Source organism: Xenopus laevis, chromosome 5S (genome assembly GCF_017654675.1).
Source record: "Xenopus laevis strain J_2021 chromosome 5S, Xenopus_laevis_v10.1, whole genome shotgun sequence".
In the NCBI taxonomy this organism is placed as follows: Eukaryota; Metazoa; Chordata; class Amphibia; order Anura; family Pipidae; genus Xenopus; species Xenopus laevis.
In genome coordinates this window covers 100,045,011-100,059,526 of record NC_054380.1, presented here as the reverse complement: position 1 = coordinate 100,059,526, position 14,516 = coordinate 100,045,011, and the positions used below count along the sequence as shown (strand labels likewise).

At 37.6% G+C, this 14,516-nt stretch overlaps 1 pseudogene; it reads right to left on the bottom strand.

The window, feature by feature from the left end:
* The window catches only part of LOC108717454, a 111,373-nt pseudogene that overhangs the window by 57,215 nt on the left and 39,642 nt on the right, over positions 1–14,516 (bottom strand).

Below are 14,516 nucleotides of genomic sequence, written 5' to 3'. Positions count from 1 at the left end.
TTAGTGACCCACATTCGCATTATTTGGAGAAATAGTGTAAAGCGGAGGGTTCGGGGCGTGAGCAATATATAACAAAAATAATTGTACCCTAAATATTGTAAATATTTGCAGAACTAAAGAAATGTATTAAGCCGCCTATTTTATATATATATCAATCGCACATTTCATTGTATATTGCCGATTGGAAGAATGCCATTGCATTTCATGATGCTTAATGATTCCAAAAATTTCTTCTTAAAGTTATTGCTCACAACTTATGTAATGAATTATATTTCATTTATTATTAGCTGTTACTGCTTTCGATCTTGTGAGCATACAACTTTTAAAAAAAAAAAATATATATATATATATATATATATATATATATATATATATATATATATATATATGAATGAAGAAGCTCGCACTCTCAGGACTTATCACATCAAAAAAGTGTTTATTCAAAAAACAAAACGACTAACGTTTCGGCTCGCACTCAAGCCTTTCTCAAAGTTTTGTTTTTTGAATAAACACTTTTTTGATGTGATAAGTCCTGAGAGTGCGAGCTTCTTCATTCATCTATTTAATTTTTGGGCCTTTTGCACCCAGGCAACTATGACCGTTTGACGTGTTGTGCCGGCTTTTGGACTACTTTATATATATATATAAATATGAAAAAATTACAGCGTTTTGTTTTTTGTTATGACTTTTCGCATACAGGATATGATGTCACTGACATAAGATTGTTGAGGATGTAGCTTCATCTTATCAGTTCGCCAGATATAAGCAGACTCTGGCGAAAACGGTACCATAGAGGAAAGTTTGCATTATGATGTGTTTGTGGAGTAACAATCGTTCACCTGAGCTAAAATTCACCTGGAGAAAGGGTGTGAAACTTCGTTAGCGCTGAGCTCTTTAGATATCGAATTGTCCTCTACACCTTTTAGTAAATTGCGATTGTCCCTGTGAAGTGTCATTTTGAAAATTTTTGAGAATTTTCCCTAGCGACCGTCACTTCACCCTTATATGCCCCCATGAATTCCAATCCAAATTTCCGAACTTGAATTTTCAAATTGTATCAGTCAAAATATCTTGAAAACTTGAAAAGAAATGGGGATTTGTTATTTACGGACTTTCATGCTATTTTCTTTTTTGCACTTTTTTTACAGTGCCAAAAGGTCACGATGAATGGCATGAAGTGAGTTTTTCTCCCAATCTTATATTTTTTTCAAAGATAAACTAGTAACCAAGATTTTTGAGAAATATAATTTATTCCAGATTTTTCAATTTGAGAAAAAAAACTAGAACTCATATCGGATCAGAAGGTGGCTGTATTATCACCATTTTTAAAATTTCTCCAATGCTTTATCTGTAGAACATGCACTTAAATGCATGTGATGCTCAATCACAGACTGAGCAAACTTTATCTAAATATTTGGCTCATAATGTCCAATCATGTACTCTTGGTAGTATAACATCAATATGATAATGATGCTGTGCAATGAGATATCAACGTTTGCACTCACTGTATATGCAGTACATTGTAGAACTTGTGAGCTAAACATTCCTTTATTACCTTTTCTAATTCCCCAATCTTCAAAGCAGGGTTACTGTATACCTCACATCATTCTTTACATGTCTCTCTGGCTTGAACAAAGCTACGCAATGCTCATGGTCTTCCATTTCTTCAGCTTGGAAGAATAAAGGCCAGTTGAAAGTTAGTGCAAAGTCATTTACCGTTAATGAGTAATCCAATTTTTTCAATCAGGTCAATAATAAAGCAGTAGAGGCATACTAACCTGTCAGGCAATCGCTCTCATTCAGTTCATGCTCTGATGCAGAGGTCGGAAAACATTCACATTTATCTTGCTGCTGGCGGCTTGCACGATTCACTGGAGTTCTAAAAACAGAGGATATAGATACATCTGTTCCTGCAAGGAATATCTGATTTGATGGAGCAAGTAGCTTGACAGTTCAGAGCTGGCAGCATGATAACCAATGGTTAATGTATTATTTGGCAAAGTGCAAACATATTTAAAGGTTTCACTTTCCGGCATAATTAGAAGGTTAGTACTAGGACAACTTTACAGTAAGGCTAAAAATATTGATACATGTGTTACATAAGCCCTACATAACATAAATCAGATTTAAAACCTGTTTAAACTTAAATGTGACCTTAGAATGTTTAAAGGGCTAGTAACACTTAAAATGTATTTAACATAATGTATTTAATGAAGTATATATTGCTTCTGTGAACTAGTAGAAAATATTTGTGTCCACCATGTTTTTTCACTTTGAGCGCTACACATAAAAGAAACACAGTTCCCACTGGCAAAAAGTGCTATATTTATTAGGGGTGGGTGGAGAGGCTAACATCATTCAGATGTGCAGGATAAGGAGCAGCAGTGGGTGCTGACCATAACCGGGCCCTGTACTGACACAAGTAGTAAAGACAGGGCTACCTTGCACCCACTGATGCTGCACCTTGCACCAGATTTTCTATCCAGTTAACTGTGCAGAACACAGCAAGACCCCAGACAGAAATTCGACATTTGTTTGGGATCATAGTAAATGCCTCCTGTAGGGTTCTGCCTCCCACAGAGCCAAAAAATCCCGGCAAAGGTAATTATCCCCTATACTTTTGCCATTTAGTGGGGTCAAATGACATTCATGGTTCCATACACAAATATAAAAGGTGACTACTGCTTCTAAAAATGTTTTATGTGCAGTTCTAGATAAGGCCTCATTTGCAAAGTGCAGAAAACAGGTTTTTGGTAGTGGTCATCACTAAATTTAAAATGACAGTCTATAGATGTGAATTTTGACTGAAACACCAAGATTTGCAACTCAATGTTTATGTGGCGCTAGCAGCATTCGCCAGTGATGTATACAAGAGGGGCAGAAGGTGGTATATGGGCATCTCCTGGCATGCACTTTATTCAGAAACCACAAGGCATACACAGTGATTAATGTACATTTAATTAAGATATCAACTGCTATATATTCATATATAAGTGGAAAGCCTTCAGCCTTCTAATGGTACCCCCCCCCCCATCAAAAACTGTATCCTACTCCACTGCAAGCAATTTGGGAAGGCACTAGGAAGTCCTTGTTTGTGGCATGGGTTAAGTACAGTATTCTCATGTACCTATCAGCAAAGCACACCTGCTTGATTTTTATTTTAGCACAAGGTGCAGAACACAGCATCGGAACAAGAAGGCACAAGTGCTTTGTGCATGGGACTCTAAGGGTCACGGTTTTACAGCCCATAGCATTCATGAACTTGTACCTAGCCCTTGTAAAAAAAAAAATCTTAAAATGCAAATAAATTTGTTTTACTGTATGGTGTTACTGTGCTTTTAATTCAAAGAATGGTGTACTGTAAAATATATATAAATGAGAATCCTCACTGGAGTAAAATAATGCTGCCCTTTAGTTCCAAGCATATCACACTGTCAAAAGCCTTAACATAACATACAACATTGTTTAGAACCCAAATTTCATGCCTAGTGCATAAGTTATGTGCTTGGATCGTCTTCACTATCAGGTTAATCCACAGGGGAATTTCAGAGTAGTTGTATGAGTGGGCTGTGTGCCAGTGCAATGAGAAAAAAACATACAAGGGCTGTCACTGGGAAGTAAACAAATGACTTGAATTTTTAAATAGTTCTAGGTTTATCAATGGACAGTTCATTCTAAATTTCATTGCACTACATCAGTGCTGTCCAACTTCTGTGGTATTGAGGCCTGGAATTTTGGAAGCTAGTGTTGATCATTCATTGTTTTTAAACCACACCCACCTAAAACAACACCCAAGTTACCACAAAACAATGTCCACATTAATTGTGGTACCACACCAAAAACCAAATGGTTGGTACTCACTGCAGGGATATCACTTATCACTCATATGTGAAGAATAATGTCATATAAAGACATATCCATAAATCCATATGCCTCCTCCTCCCTGTGGATAACACAACACCCCAAGCACATGATTAAACACCTTAGGGCCCCCTAACAACAATTTTCAAATTCTAACAAATCCCCAGAACAAATATCTGTCTTATGTTCCACAGGCAGAGAAGGGAACACACATGCTGAGTATGGTACACAGGGAGCAAAGGGCAGGCAGAGTATGGCACACACAGGGAGCTTAGGGAAGGCAGAACAGAGCAGGAGACAGGGAAAGCTATCAGGACCACTCTAAGATGTACTACATACAATGACACATTGCTGGTGCCCCATTAGCATTTTGTATAAAGTGTGAACAGGTGAACAATGTGGGCAGTTTCAGTCTGGGTCTCAGGTGTGAACAGTACAGGGCTTTAGGATCTGAACAATAGAGGTGTCACTGAATTTGAGGTTTAAACAATGCAGGGGCCAGTTAATCTCTGTAGTGATACCTTTTAAATTTTACACATGGTAAACAGGCACAGCAGGCAGACTTTCATGTGGGGGCCACACAAGGGAGGTGGGGTCGTGGGCGCCAGTTAAACAACCCTGCACTACATCATACGTTTTGTGCATTGCTTGACTTACAGATACATTTAAAGATTTTTTTTTTGGTATCCTGTTTAGTTTCAACTACAAACCAAAGGGTTTTTCTTGCAGGGTATGCAAGGGCTGCAAGTATAACATCTCTGCATTAAAGCATTGATTGTTCTGAGACAGGGTTTAATTTTAATATAGTTTAATATAGTGGTATTTTCTATGTAATAAACAAGTTGCACTAATTGAAGGAGCATATCAATCCATGGGAATATATATTTATGGATCTGTTGTTTTCATTTTAGCAGCACAATGGTTTTCTACTGTCAGTTAAAGTTACTCTGGAGAATGGCTACAATATGCACTTTGAAACAGGTGAAAGCTTTCCGAGCAAACAGAATGCTTATACTTCTTGTTAAAAAAAAATGAAAACTGCTCTTCAAACAGAGCCTTGCTTACATCTAGCTATTGTATGATTCAACTCTATCTGTGTCAGATAAGGTAGAAATAACTTTTACCCAAGCCAGTTGAAAAACAATCACAAGTAGAGTACAGTGATTTGGGAAAAAAATGTACAGCCTCTTTTATTTTTGTGGTGTTATATACTAGAGTGTCACTAAAAATCCTTTGTCCCACAGCAATTGCTAATCTAATCTCACATGACCAATAGTAACACATTAGATTTAGCTTTAGTGTTTCAACAAAAATAAGGCAAACTAATGAAGCCATGTTTGGAAACCAGTTCAATGGTTTACTTTTAAATTCACAATTAGCAGCAGTAATTGTGGAGTAATTATTTTCGTCATTCTGTTTTTTGTACCATATTAGTGAAATGTTGCCTCTCTCCTCCTTACAGCATATTATACTATATGTATCATACCTAGGTTTTTCACCCAGGTGGTATTTCACCAGCCCCAAGCCCATAAATCACAATTACAGCTTTTCATAGCGATCTTTCAGTAGCATTAATTTCTGCCTAGCGAAATTTTGTTAGTACTATTACGCTTAGGTCAATTTGAATAGGGCTGGTATATATAGGTTGTATAGACTTCTTTATTAAAGATGTTAGTCAAAATGTTTAAAGTGGCTACTTATTATTACACATGTCCAAGGAAGCAAAATAAAGATTAAAGAGATCGCCCTAGACATGACCTCACCCTAAAACAAATGTGGCATGCCCCTCAAATTGGTTAAAAAAATTGGAGGACTTTTGAAGGCAATCCCACTTTGAAAAAGTAAAAGACGCCAGCGTTTTTTACAACTTACAGGATACAGGATATGATGTCACTGACATAAGATTTGAGGAGGATGTAGTTTCATCTTATCAGTTTGCCAGGTCTAAGGTGGCGAAGGAAACTCTGGCGAAAGAGGTAACGTTCTGTAAAATTCTCATAAGTGAATTTGCACAACGATCATTTTCCTGTGCAAAAATATGCCTGACAATATGTTGCGAAACTGTGCTAGCGAATTGTCATCTACGCCTGTTAGTAAATTGGTGATGTCCATGTGGATGAGATTTCTGGGGAATTTTCGCTAGTGACGGCCACTTTGCCCTTTAGTAAATCTGCCCCATGTGTCTAGTTTTGCTTATTAACATATCTATGTCATTGGCCCTCAGGCTTATGACCACTTCCTGACACACTTATGGCAAGGGCTGGTCCTTTCTCTTTGGCTTTCAGTTTCTGAACCAGATGGATGTTCCCCCGGGGGGGGACTGGGATAAATAACTTCTACCCACCAGCATTGTACCCTACCTCAGAAATAGGGAGGGATCCCGTGAACATCAGATACAGTGGGAACCTTAAACACAGAACAGACTTTTACACAAGAGACCCATACAGCACCAAACATTAATAATATTCAACTTGGTGTTTCAGTATAAAGCTAAGGCAACACAACTCTAAGGCAAAACTACATTTTATTTTATAATATCAGCAACTTTTTAAAGCATCAATTTCTCCATATAGGTAAGGCTGTTTTCTGCAAACTCTACTTCAAATGGCTTTGTGATCATAACAGTGTAAGATTCTGAATTTCCAGTACAAAAGTGTACATTTAATTAAGATATCAACTGCTATATATTCATATATCATGTCCAAATGATAACTTTTGGGGATAAACATCTGATTTCCTGCAACACAAGGCTTCATCATGGGAATTACAGATTTATACATTTTAACATATTAATAATCTATGCAGCAAAAGTGTAAAGGTTCACAAAGAGATTGTATTCATCCCTGTACATTTAAACTAGTTTAGAATAGCAAGCAGGTTGAGAGAGTCGCCATTTTTTTTAACAACAACCCTTTTCCATTGGTTCCAGTAACTATGAGTATATTTTCCTTTGCATTTGAACTCAACCCAAGCAATCTTATCTGACCCACATGATGAGCAAAAAATAGAACAAATTAACCCCTGAAATTCCCTCATTTTAGTAGCAGGACATTTTGTTATCTGCTGGAAAATTGCCCAGTCTTGAACAGATCTAGGCTCCTCAAATAACATTATACCCAACATCTTAATCTTGTGGCAGGCTGTGTTCAGTTATTGCTGCAGCACAGCACAAAGCAAACACAGAATAAAATCACTTTAAATATGTAAATCTGTAAAGCAATGACCAAATCATTATTAAGGTTACCCAAAAGCATTTTTTCAATGGAGCCAATTTGTACAATCCTTATAAAACATATAAAGAGTGTATTCAGACATCTAAACATGTTTATGAAGCACAGGTACAGGTATGGGACCTGTTATCCAGAATCCTCGGGACCTGGGGTTTTCCGGATAGGGGTCCATAATTTGGATCTTCATACCTTAAATCTATTAGAAAATCATGGAAACCATTATTCAATTCAAGAATTTTAAATAAACCCAATAAGCTGGTTTTGCTTCCAAAAGAGATGAATTATATCTTAGTTTAGATCAAGTACAAGCTACTGTTTTATTATAACAGAGAAAAAGGAAATTATGTTTTAAAATTTGGATTATTCGGATAAAATAGTGTCTAAGGGAGAAAGCCATTCTGTAATTCGGCTCTTTCTGGATAACGGATCCCATATGCTTTTCCAAACAGCACAAGTGCCTAATTTTTTAGACTTTTGTCTGCTGTAACTGTAGCAACTTTGAGATTGTTATTAACTTGCCTGCAAATGGATACATGGGTGCAGTTGTGGGTTGGATATCTACACTGCAGTCTTTTTAATAAAAAAAAAATTTGTATCTTTCGTTTTTTAAAACAACTAACAGGCAGAATTCCCGTTTGAGCAGAATAAAAAACTCCAGCACCTGGGAAATAGGTTAAATTATGAACAAATACAGTTCAGATCATGTGAACTAAGATTTGGCCAATTCTAAATAGTTTTGAAAGGTACAGAGTCTGCATTTACTGCTTTGGGATGGCACTAAGCATAATATGACCTCTTAGCCAAGTGAACCAGAGAAATGCAGTGTCAGACAATAAATACAGAAGGTACATGCTGGCTAGGCATTGGCTTCAGCTCATTAGGTCTACAGCATGTCTTAGGCTTCACTTTGTTTATAGACATGCTGAGACTGATGCAGGGGTCACCATTCCAATCAATAAGATTCTTTTTTCAAGCCACACTAGCTTATCCTAGGTTGACATTTGGGTACAGAACCTGCCATCGAATTAATGCAACATAATTCCAGTTTCTTTTCAAACTTTATAGACCTTGAGACAGATGTACGGCTATAGGCAGTTTCTAAAATGTTCTGTGCTAGATTATTATACATCATAATTCTGCTGGTTAGAACAGACAGCAGAAAAACATAGTAAAATCTAAAGTATATATACACTCTGTTAATATGATGTGCTTCACTGATGAAAATAAATGTGAAATGGGCTCATTAAAATCTACAATGTTTGAATAAAAAAATCAGAATAAAAAAATGCAATGTTCATGCCATGTGCTTGCAGATTCAACTGAGAAACTCATATTTAAGCGATCTACCTGCATAGCAAAAAAATGTATTCATAAAAAAGGGCATGGGCTTAATTCACTTAAATTATTTTAAGCTTTAACATGCAAGCTCTTGTGTAAGTTCATAAGTAACAATAGTAAAGTAATAATACTATGTGTAAGCTCATATACACCCTAATATACACAATGATAATATTGCATTGAAACTATCAAAATACTGTAACAATTAGAATTCTAGCAAATGGAAGTCACTTACAGTTTTCACAGAACACGTGATAGATGGAGAATGATGATAATGACTGTTAAACAACAAGCTATACTATACTATACCTTATTAGTAGTGATGGGCAAATTTATTCAGCAGGCGCAAATTTGCGCGAAACGGGCGCTGAAATTCGGTGGCAAAATTCGCCGGCGTCACAAAAAAATGGACGCCGGGGAAACGGCGCAAATTCACCCATCACTACTTATTGGGCTACAATTTTAAACACCCCTTGTATTAAGCAATATTGTAAACAAACCTTAAATAGGGCATTGAATTGTCTTCTGTACAATGACTGAAACCTCCTCTTATAAGTCTTTCAGTAAACCACTAAAGACTACAGAATCATATGATCACTGAACTCAAAGGCTGCCTGATCATGTAGCCCTAAGGTGTTCTGTAGCTGATGAAGAGAAACATTGTTTTAGATCAGGCATTTTCTACCTGTGGCCCTCCAGCTATTTTTAAACTCCAACTTAAAGGGGAACTATCGCGAAAATTAAAATTTAATATACGCATCATCATACTAAAATAAGAAACATTCTAAATACAATCAATCAAAGATTCTGCATTGTTTTTGAAATAATTTTTTAAAAAGTTTATATTCACTCCTGCTCCCGGCCATGGCAAATCCAAGATGGCGGCGCCAATGGTCGCCATGCGAGTTCGGCCGATGTCTCGTTGCCGTCAGTGTGCAAACGCATGATGTCAGAACGCTGTGTTTTGGTGCCAAATGCAAAATAAAAGGACACCCAGAACGCCGGTTTAATACAAGACTATAGGATTTGTTTCCAGCATTCATGGGTTGTTTCCACATTCATGTTTATTGTATTCCTGGACTTTTGACCCTGCCTGCATTTCGACGTTGCTAATTATCTGCCTGACTATTGAACTACTGGCCGGATTTGACTACGCTTATTCCTGATCCCTTGCCTGTTAACGCAAACTTGGATTTTTACCCGAAGCTTCCTCCTTGGTCCAGACTTCCCCCGCTGGGAGCTGATAGGCCACCTGAAACTATCCATCTCTCAGCATCTGTTTCTCTTCATTCTCTCTTCTGGCTGCACTTGGGTGTCAGATATTTATTGACAGTTAGATCCAATATATCCTATAGGAGGGCTTCCTTTCCTAGCAGATGTATTACAGCTTACTCAAATAACTTATTCCAGTACAAACAAAATCAAAATAACTGCCTTTTGCACAAATTCTGCATGTAGAGAGACATGATGTCTGGTGATTTTAATAGAGTGAGCTCTAATACACCTTCTAGGCAAAAGGAGCCCCCCTAAAATATATATTGGATCTGCCAATGAATATCTGACACCCAACTCCTTCATGAAGACAGAATGAAGAGAAACAGATGCTGAGAGAGGGATAGTGAAGATAAACTTGATTATTTAAGAAACAGTACAGAATTTTTAATTGATTATATTTAGAAAACTTCTTATTTCATTATGATGAAGCTTGTATTACATTTTCATTTTTGTGAAAGCCCTTTAAAATAATATTTTGTAAATGTCCAAGTTAAACAGAATAACTGACAAAACATTGCATGTTGCTGCCTCTAGTGATGATTGCTTTGTTTGGTTCTCTTGCATTCCCTTCCTCCATTCCATCAGGACATCATTAAATGATTCTTCCTCATTAAAAGTCCCATGAAGCAATAATTCCCTGTTGCCAGAAGTATACCTATTTACTGCAACTTTGGGAATCTGTTTAAGGGTAAGAAACTATTAATACAACTTCAACCAATATGAGTCACTAGCAGAATGAACTAAGAACTGCAACACAAAACTACATATATAGTTCAACCAACTTTCTCAACCCAAAGAAAGTAATTTTTGTGCTAAAAATCTGTGGGTTCTTTTCTCATACGGAGTACGTAAGACTGCTACCTGCTCATTTTCAAAATAAAAATTGGTTAAAAAACAATATTTTTCACAAACCTAATTCTTGTATTTAGTGATGGGCGAATTTATTCGCCAGGCGCGAATTCGCGGCGAATTTGCGCTATTCGCCGCCAGCGAATAAATTCGCGAAACTCCCGCGAAAATTCGCGTAAAAAATTCGCCGGCGTCAAATTTTTTTTTTTCGAAAACGGACGCCGGCGTCAAAAACGGGCGCCGGCGTCGGAAAAACAGGCACCGGCGTCACAAACGGGCGCCGGCGTCAAAAACGAGACGCCGGCGCCGTTTCGCGAATTTTTCGCCGTTTCGCGAATTTCGCGCGAAATTCGCGAATTTTTCGGCGAAGCGAAACGGCGCAAATTCGCCCATCACTACGTATTACTATTTCAAAAGCTCTCCTTGTCTTTTTGACAGAGGAAGGTCTTTCAGTTAAAATAATTTGTCTTTTATGAGGTTACAGTTTGGGCTAGAGCAGAGATAGGGAATTGAGTGTTTATTAGTTAACAGTGAAATTTTTGCAGAGTTTTGCAGCAAAAATAATGCCCATAGACTCCAATGGGTGAAAAAAATTTTTGCATGACCAAAAACATTTGACACCCATAGACTTCAATGCCTTTTGGGGAATTTTCGCAGTTTTGAGAATTTTTGGCAAAGTGAAACAGGTCAGATTCGCCCATCACTAGCTGTTCAGGTGTAGGTTAGGGGAGAGTCTACAGGAGGAGCTTGAGCATAACATGTGAGGTCGCGGCAGAGAATCCGGGGTAAGAGTTCCTTAGGAAAAGGGGGCCCCTGTACAGCAGCCCTGGAGGCTTCAGAAGGGAGAACACTGTGTATGTGCGTGAGTAACCAACATTGTGTGACTAAGGTCTTTGTCGACAACCAGTGCCCCAGTCTGACTGTAAGCTGTTTCCCTGCAAGAGGCTGCTATATCAATAAAAGTGTTTGAGTTCATGACATTTATTGTGGAAGTGGATTCATCTAGCAGCAAAGGCCTAACTGAGGAACATTTAAGTGACAGGTGCTCACTAGCCACGAGGGGCCCTGTTATAAGCAGATAGTGGGCTGTAAATATGGATCTATAGAAGAAAAAATAGTGTTATACGCTGATGATGTACTTTTGTTTTTGCCATACCTGGCAGAATCTCTAGAATGATTTCTCCAAACAGTAAACAATTTTGTGACGTTCTCAGGCCTACTTATAAATTGGGGAAAATCACATATATTCCCTTTAGATGCTGAAGCCCTGCAATATCAACTGCCTAATCAGCCCTTTTGGTTACCTATTTTCAGTACTTGGGTGTCATGGTCGGCACCCTAAATTCCAGAACCAATGCTAAGCACCCTGTTCACGGCTCTTGCTTCTGCCTTTAACAGCCGCCTTTCACCTCGGGAGGAGCCCTCGGCCAATCGGATGCCGCCAGGTCTTAAGAAGAGAGATGCCAAGCTAAGGGTTCTGGACGAGCAAAGGGGCATGAATGTAAAGCGAAAGTGTCAGACAGGCAAGGGTCAAACCAGAAGATCAATCAGGAGGGAGTTGTGACATTAGGTATCTCCTTAACTAAGAACCAGCGACAATATGAATCCCATAATTACCAAAATAACCAGTCAAATGAAAGCATGGCTCTCATGCCTCATGGCCATTTGTTAAATAATTTCCTTCCTGCAACTATTGTATATATTTGCAAATTCTCCATTGTATATATCTTAAAAGGGTTTTCCCTATTAGACTTTGATACAAAAGCATTCATTTGGTAAGAAAGCATAGCAGTTTATCCTTGCAACATCTTTTAGTGTGGATTAGATATGACAAAATTGATGCTTCCTATAATATCCTCAGAACATGTTGGCGCAGGTGTTTTTAGAAACCATAAACAACTTTGCATTCCCACCTCCCATTATAGTGACCCTTTTTCAAGTATGGGACACGGCATAGGAAATGCAAATAGTTGATGATTTGGGTGTAGACAGTATATTTAAATCCTTTGACCAAGTTAAAACTGACTTTGATGTCACAGCTAAAGTGTGACTGCACTACTATCAACTCAAACATGCAGCTAACGCCAAATGGCCAATGCCTCCTGTGCTGATATCAAAATCACCAGTTGAAAATATACTGGACTAACTGGCAAACTCGCATCCATCCCCTTTCATTGATTTACTCCATTCAACTTGAAAATAGAAAGCATTTTGCACTGCCAAGTCTATGTGGTTATCATCCGAATTGAGTATCCAGGGGTCTTTACAAATGTTTTAACAGTCAAAACTTATTTGCAATATCACATGTTAAAGACTTGATTGTATTAAAATAATAGTGTTATACAGGGAAGTCATTGGAGCTCTTGAGCTGACTGAGGGCTGTAAGAATGGCATTTGGCGATGAGATGATACACCTATGACTAAGCGCCGGAGGGTGCGAAACGCGTAAGGTGGGATATGTGGGGTAGTATGTACTAGATACTGTTTTAATGTGAATAACAATAAATTAATTTTGTTTTTACTTGAAGAGGCCTTGGGACTTATATCGTTTTTGATATAAACTTTTCTGCAGTTGATTGCCTTTGGAACTGGGGCAGGTCCCTTTGGCCTGGCTGAATAATTATATGGACTCCCAATTTTGAATTGATATACACCAGTTGAACAGCCCAGATATTCAAAGAGATTCTCCAGAAACCGACAACTCACAATTTATTTTGAGTAATGTATTTTCAATTTAAATGCCATAGGGTTTGATTAATGAGCTGTAAGACATAATGGGTGGCTCCTACACATTTTATAGGGCCTTAAAGGAATTGTTCAATACAAAAATAAAAACTGGATAAATAGATAGGTTGTGCAAAATAAAAAAATGTTTCTAATATAGTAAGTTAACCAAAAATGTAATATATTGGTGATTGGATGACTAACATAACAGAACAAAACACTACGGGGCACATTTACTAAGCTCGAGTGAAGGATTCGAATGAAAAAAATGTCGAATTTCGAAGGGTTTTTTTGGCTACTTTGACCATCGAATTGGCTATTTCGACCTTCGACTACGACTTCAACTTTGAATCGAATGATTCGAACTAAAAATCGTTTGACGATTCGACTATTCGATAGTCTAAGTACTGTCTCTTTAAAAAAACTTTGACTACCTACTTCGTCAACTAAAACCTACCGAGCATCAATGTTAGCCTATGGGGACCTTCCCCATAAGCTTTCTAACCTATTTGTGATCGAAGGATAATCGTTCGATCCATGGATTAAAATCCTACGAACGATTTTTCCTTTGATCATTTGAAGTCGAAGGATAGTCGAATATCGAGGGTTAATTAACCCTCAATATTCGACCAATAGTAAATGTGCCCCTGCCTCCTGCTTTTCAGCTCTCTTGGTTTCCCCTGACTGGTTATCAGTGACTTGAGGGGGGGGGAGTACATGGGCTTTTTGAATCTGAGCTGAATGCTGAGGATCAATTGCTAATTCACTGTTATGTCCCATGTGACCCCCCCCCTTAAAGTAGCTGACTAACTCAGAGTTAGAGAGCTGAAAAGCAGGAAGTAGTTTTCTGTTATGTTAGACATCCACTCACTACAGTCTTTATACATTACATTTTTGGCTAACTAACTATATTAAAAACATTTTTTATTTCACACAGCCTATCTATTTATCAGTTTTTATTTTTACACTGAACTGTTCCTTTAAGCTTCATTTACAAAAGTGAATGTGTGCGTGTTGTTGAGAGGCCAGACATTAAGAGCACTGTGAAATAAAATTGCTGAAATGTAATCTTTGATGTGTTTAAATACCTAATCTGTTCATGTCATCCTTTCTTGCTTTAAATTGTATTTTATGTTACACTATAGATATATTTTTCTTTATCTGTTTTAGATATGTGAGAATAGGAAAAACATGTTATTTCATCCACAATGAATAGTACTTCATCCAATTGTACACTTG